This window comes from Xyrauchen texanus, chromosome 29, assembly GCF_025860055.1.
Source record: "Xyrauchen texanus isolate HMW12.3.18 chromosome 29, RBS_HiC_50CHRs, whole genome shotgun sequence".
NCBI lineage: Eukaryota > Metazoa > Chordata > Actinopteri > Cypriniformes > Catostomidae > Xyrauchen > Xyrauchen texanus.
Window position 1 is genome coordinate 36,477,913 of NC_068304.1, and position 7,324 is coordinate 36,485,236.

General features: G+C 39.2%; 1 protein-coding gene across 3 annotated transcripts in view; it reads right to left on the bottom strand.

Moving 5' to 3' along the window:
• The window catches only part of LOC127623110 (protein FAM168A-like), a 62,917-nt gene extending 55,841 nt beyond the window's left edge, over nt 1-7,076 (bottom strand). For 2 of the 3 annotated variants that reach the window (XM_052097367.1, XM_052097364.1), the window contains exon 1: nt 6,805-7,067. The gene's annotated coding sequence lies outside the window, so the exon portion shown is untranslated. Of the gene's footprint in view, nt 1-6,804 lie in introns of all 3 variants that reach the window. The other variant, XM_052097368.1, reaches the window with a different exon arrangement.
• Nucleotides 7,077-7,324: the final 248 nt, after the last annotated feature.

A 7,324-nucleotide genomic window follows, 5' to 3' on the forward strand; every position in this document is an offset into this window, starting at 1 on the left:
AGACAGGGGTTGGTAATGAATCGCGTCCATGTACGAAAAATCTTCTGCTAGAAGGGATTTATTAAGGGAACTATGCGCAAGTTCTGCCATATGTACGGTATTATAAATCTGACTTTTGTACTTACGCACACTTTTAGGAAGAAATCTAAGCAGAGTTTTATACACAAGGATCCAGGCCTTCTAGCTGGCCTCGAGTGACTCAATCACGCATTAAGTGATGTACGTAATTTAAAAGCGAAGAACGCGAGATCTTGCGGACGAGTCGGCTGTCATCACCATTGAGAAAGAGATCCTTATGGATTTAAAAACCTGAGATGTTTAATTAAACAGGAAAGGAGGGCTGATTTTCACTTTAAGCAAATTGTTAAGTGCTTTTTGCACTGTTATAGCAACATCAGGAGTTTTCTACGTCAAAATTAGTGTCGGATCAAGTTTTGAAAAGTAATCGTGTACCCTGGCGAAACAAAATTTATTGCAAGCAAAATTTAAATCGCAAATATTATTAGAGAGTTTTTCTTGGTATTAGACCTTCTTGATTCTGGCTTTCATGCGTGGACTTGCTTTTAAAATGTCAATTGGTGGTAATAGTTCACTGCAACATAATGTGCAATATATAGGGTGTCTTATTCATTGTGAAACTGTGTTTTCTTAATGGCATGAATAGCACTGAAGGCCTAGACTTGCACGGGCCACCACTGTTAACCACGTTCCCCTTAGTATTAAACATAATGAGTGCCATCATTGTTTTCAGTGATGTGCAACGTGTACATAAAGTTTTTTAAAAGTCACAAAATATTCAGCCCCCTCATCCTTGTAATACTTTAACCCAAGAGCATATCAGTTGCATATAACATTTGCACCAAAGGGAGCATAATATGGCCTTAAAGAGCATCGTTGTAAGAAAAATCTAACTCTAGTACAGTTATACTTTCTCCAGCTGGTTAATATCTTCTCAGAACATCTTTGATCACACTAAATCTCGTTTTTCACCAGGTTATGACTAACGGTATTTAAAGAAAACATGAAAAACATGTCTTCATGGGGAAAACTCCTGTAAACTTCTTAGCTAAAAGAATAACAAATACTGTATGAGTAATAAACACATTATTAGTGGGAATAGTGTGAAATTGAAAAGACTAAGGATGCATTATAAACCCAACAATCAATAAATAATTAAAAAGTGTGAAATGTAAGTAATAGAAAAACTGCTCCAAATATAATCCAAGAAATGGGTTTTCTAAAATGCATTTCATCATATTTTGTCTGTTGAAGAACGAAATGTTGAACATTTGTATCAATAATAACAGTGTGTGGCAGTTTACCATGGTAAAACCATGGTATTATAAAAACGATGCAATACCATTCCATTGTATATTAATAAAGTGGCATGTACTTTTATGTTCCAGGGAAAAAAGAAAGTCATACCACTTTGAAACTAAATTAGGATGAGTAAATTATGAATATTTTCCTTTTTGGTTGAACTATTCCGTTAATACGCCCACCAAAGAGGAGTCCCTTTTTTCGCCACTAGATACTCATGTTCATAAGTCTATATTTTTGATGATGTTACATTTTACATGCTATTGTTTGATGATCTCATGAGGAGACATTGATACATTGAACAAGCAACACACATCTAATGGGATTCCCCTGTAGCCAGGAGGCAAGATCTCACAGCATTCTCTGCTGCTGTTTATCAGGGGAAACCAACATCCCCTCAGGGTGTGTGAGTGTGTGTCGGAGAGCACGGTTAATCTGAGGTCTATAAGCACTATTACAGTGAAAGCATACACTAGCATACAGCTGAGAGGTGCAGTCTGTCATAATCCTTTCATTTCACTGTGGATTTGGCGCACACACAGACAGATCATCAAAATAAATCCATAATTTTTTTCACTCAAAATAAAATCACCTCCGATGAGCGAACACCAAAGATCGAACACGGAAAATAGGGGCCTCACAAAAGATGCATTAATGCAGTAGTGAGCAAACATGCACACATACTGTGACATGATTAACACGTTACCACAAATTCACAATCAGATATGTCTGTGGTGAACTGGAGACTTTCTCAACACTCATGATAAATATCGGTGACCCAATTGCGGAACTGAGTGCTGAGCGTATGGATGAAGAGATTCTAGGAAAGTCTTGAAATCGTGTGAGAAAAGGTATCAGTGAATATAACTTTTGCTGAAATCAAAAAACTCTCATTACTCTTTACATTTCAGTTGTTGGACATAATGACAGGGCGGAGGGCGGGGCCGGGTCATGATTATACACACCCGGTCCCTTATCAGGCTAATTAAGCCTCTGAGAGGGATAAAGGCCGACTGCGGATGATGGTGCGACGGAGAAAGATCGTTTAACTGACCGTCATGTGTGTGTTTGTGTCTTATGTTTTTATTAAAATATTATTTATATTGTCAAGCCGGTTCTCGCCTCCTCCTTTCCATTGAACTCCTTTACACTGGTTCCGAAACCCGGGAAGGAGGAGGGATATGGCGTAGTAGAGTTCTCGCCACTACCATCCACCCCAAAGGAGCAGCCATGGCTGTCTGCCGGAGGACGGAGGAGCCTGGCCGCCTGGAAGCTGAGGAACGGCCAGCGACCGCGAGGGGAGAAGGGGCTCCTAACTGACCGCCTAGAGCAGTCAGGGCCGCTGCCAGGGGTGAAGGAATCCCCTACCAGCCGCTGAAACGCATCGGGGTCTGAGACAGACGACCTTGAGCGGGGAGGGGCTCGCTGTCGACCACCTGGAGCGGGAGAACCGCTGCCAGGGGCGGGGGAGACCCCTTCTGTTCCCCGAAAACTTGACGGGGCATTCTGTCCGCCAGGGGCTGAAGGACTCTCTCCGATCCGCCCGGGGAGAAAAAATGGAGAAAAAAAATGAATAGGAAAAATACTTACAGAAACAAGACGGTTAAAAAGGTGGGTGGGCACTGTTGCGGTCTATTGCAAAAATAATTACTGTTTTCAAACAGTTTTCCCGAACTGTACCCCATCTGCCATTGATGTCCATTAGAATTATATGCTGATAATTCCTAAAAATCAGCTTATTTAAAAAAATCTGACAAAGCAAGAAAACTGCATTTACATGATTTGAAATAATCGATTTATTCTCTGCTTTTGAAGTTAAACTGTGAAGAGGCATGCACACAACACATGTGCAGATCAGATAAGCCGGTAAGAACACCGATAAATGTGTTTACATGCAACCCAAAATCAAGGTAATAGGTAAAAATCTACTTGTGTTGTTGGGTTTATTCTTAAGCCGTTTATGATCTTACACTGAACAAGCCAAATTAGCCATTTTACACACAAGACCATACATGCTGTTGGCTTATTAGCATAATCAGTGTAAGTACTTGCAGGTGAACGTGCTCACTTTCATAACAGATGTTATAACAGAAGTTGGCTGACCAAATATGTTGCACATTTGAAAAACACACCAACACACTCATAACAACATACTTTATGTTGTGATGACTTCAAAGTTCCTACTTCAGTGTAAATGTATGTCACTCATTTTATCAATCTCCGGGCAAAATTTCTAAGTGGGATGTCTTATAAGTAATAGCTCCACAATTTACCCAAAACAATTTGAGGTATAATTCATGTTTTCATGTATGTTTCACACCAACGTTTAATACTTTGGTAAGCATTTGTAAAATACCTAACTCTAAGTACAAGCAATAGTAACAGTGATGCTTGTTTTAGCAAACACCACTAATAAAGACATTATTTGGCCTATTTAGATTCGTCTGAAAGAACATTTACGTTCTTGCATTCCATCAGAACACCTGCTACTACAAATGACTCTGAGTACAACAAATCCTTTAATATAACAAAAGTGCTGCATGCAAAGCCTACATACTTGCCATGCAATGCATAAACCTTTATTAAGTCACACTTATTCTTCAATGGGGAGCTTTGCTGCGCAAATTCAATTTCGAACTATCAATGAAACAAATGAAGCGTTTTCTTCTCTGCTCAGCCACTGTAACGTTAAGACCATCCATCAGAACAGCTATTGATGCATTTATTACAGCAATGTTTGATTGGACAGCAAATAATGAGAAGCCAGTCTTAGTTGATTCAAGTATCATCAAACAAAAAGTAGAACTCTTAGTTACTTGACAAGCTGAATAGCCGTATGCTTTTTGCATATATATGTATGTAACTGGCAATGTATCACAACAGAGCATGCATGCATTAAAAATTACTCAAAAGATTCTTGATATATGACAAAGGACACCTCTGATAAACCTTTTCAAATTATTATTTTTTAAATTAGCCTTACAGGCAGCACCAAAAAACATCAGTCCTGACGGATCTCCTTCAGCCACTAATAAACGTATAATATACTGATGACAGTTTATACTTCCATTTTCCATTAACAAACATATACTCTAGGTAGGCCTAATTCATAACAGATTAGTAGCTAGTTCATAAACATTTAAATCTTTCAAATCAAACTTTCATGACATTCATAACTACATTAATGCATTTTCAGTTTTAACTGTCAATTTTCTTCATGAAACGTATCAAATGTTGATATATTTTATATGACAAACTACCACAAAGAAGCCAGACCTGTGGTTCCCAAACTTTTTACTTTGAAGCCCTGTCTACTTATATACAAGTCTACACATAGAGTATATCACCGCCATGGATGTATGCGCTCTCTCTCTCTCTCTCTCTCTCTCCTTGTGCATTATGGGATTGCTTGTGTGCGCATGCGAGAAAGCACTACCATCGATGTCGTAAGAAATGCAAAATTATTATTATAATACAATGATTTTTTGGAATGTGCATTGCCACATATTTTGCATAACCACGATAGGCATGATACATGATCCAGTTCTAGTGGTTGACATTTCTATTAGACATTGACGGAAAGCCATGCAGCCGCTTGATGGTCTTGTTATAAAGCATCAACAAGGTATGCCGTTTAAGAGGTTTTTGCAGTCATGCAGTGCGTGGTTATGATGTTGTAGAATTGTCATAACTATTGAAGATCCAAGAAAAAGTATCCGTGAGCACTTGTCCACGTGACAGCCAGCACACCTGCGTTAGAAGCAGAATAGGCTACTGTAAGTTTGGTGCACGCCATCCTCACGCAGTTGTGCAAAGAGGCTCTTATTGGTAGAGTGGCATTTTCATGTTTCATTGATAGAGTGGCATTTCATTCATGTTTCATGTTTTTTTTTATGTTTGAGATTTTGGTTAGCACGTTGAGTTAGACGAGGATGCTGGCATGCTGTTAACCGTTTTCGCACATTTTATGGATTAGCACTTTTTTTGATTTGCACATTTTAATTTGACTTGCTATTTTTCTCCGAATTTTGCATGTGAGCGCAAGATTAATCGGGGCAGCTGTGGCTCAGGTGGTAGAGAGGGTTGTCCACTAATTGCAGGGTTGGCGGTTCGATTCCCGGCCCACAAGATTCCACATGCCGAAGCTCTGCCGTCATTGGTGTGTGAATGGGTGAATGAGACGCAGTGTAAAGCGCTTTGAATACCGCTAAGGTTAAAAAGGCGCTATATAAGTGCCGACCATTTACCATTACCATGTCCGTAATTTTGACACGTGGTATACCTCTTCCTCGGTCTCTGCATACGCGTGAAAGAAAGAGAGGGAGGGAACAGCGCTCGCAGCCATGTGAGTGTGTGAAAATAAAATTGCGCATTTAATGCTAAAACTAACGCGCCTCTTTAAAAAGTATTTGGCATTATTCTGATGGTAGGCTGCAATAATAAATTCATAACTTTGGACGTTAGATAAACTTGCGGCAGGGTGGCCAAATAATTTTCCGCATTTACAAGCAGTAATTTTCAAATGCGAGTAGAATGTTCACACTGTAGAGGCCTTATTGTTGTATATAATTCATGAAATTTACTGCATCCTAACTGCTTAAATTAAATGGTATTTGTTATTAGTATCTTTACTAAAATAAAAATATTTGCCCCCCCATTCGAGCACTGATAATACATATATATATATATATATATATATGTATATGTACATATATATATATACACACACATGCATGTACAGCATTTATCAAATTATGTATTTTAACACACTGACTGCTTTTCCCAATGGAGAAATGTGTAGTTTCCCTTTGTATAACTCAAGTCAAGGCAACCATGACCAGTCATGATGATGATGATGAATTAAAATATTATAAATTATATTGCGTTGCAATAGAAACAATCTCGTATGCCCAGGGAATGCAACAAAAAAGAGAAAGTAACACTGGCGCTCGAATACGCGTTACATTGTAACAAAAGAACTCGCGTCTATATTGCGTCACGATCGCTGTTACATTGTTGCACATGGTTGCGTTCGATTCTTTGATCGCGGGTGATATTTAATCATAACAGCTCGTATATTATGTTCTCGATGACTGTTTAAAGGCCTCAAACTCCTTCAGACACCATTTTGAGTCGCTCGGTCTCAGCTCTATGGAATGTACAAATACAGGCATGACAAGAGAACGGAGAAGAACGGATAAAGTCAGCATGAAAAATCTACAGCATCCGTTCCGAAAACTGCTATAATCGGCATTCTGATAGTAATAATCGGAATCCGCGAAGCAAATGCTTTTTGTTTTTTCTTTTCTAATAAGTCACCATCGAACACCATTACAGCGAGGTTGGCCATCAAACACCATTACTAACACACGCGCACTGGCATAAGAAAAGCATCGCTGGTGTTAAATGGTGGTGACCGTCTGATGGTGTTTTTGGAAAGACATCTGGGCTTTATCAATCAAAATTACATTAAATCAGACTTACCAGTGTGAGATGGTTTAGATAGTTCGCCCAGATCCAATCTATGATAACGGTTTAGAGCGATCTTCCTGGGTTGGTAAGGGTTACTCTTTTCTCCTCTGTGAAGGTTTCCTCCGGTTGATTTTTCAGGGCTGTATGGAAGCACATAGAGTGATGGGGGATGGGGGGATGCCGCGAGAGAGAGCGAGAGAGAGAGAGAGAGAGAGAGAGAGAGAGAGAGAGAGAGAGAGACAATAACATGGGAACACAAGGGGAGGACCTGCTTACTGAGGCAGAACTCACACCAGTCATTGAGTACATTCGGACAGAGAGAGTGCATGGAAAGAAAGCAAGTCTGCGCTGATCTTTAATGTTGTGATGGTCATTCGTGCGTGAAGCTCTAAAGTCTAGGTGGAGCTCAAGAGAAAGTCATAAGAATGCGACCGTTTCAGTAGATCTGTCAGAAATCAACATTCATGTCCTTGTGAGAGCATATATATATATATATATATATATATATATATATATATATATATATATATAT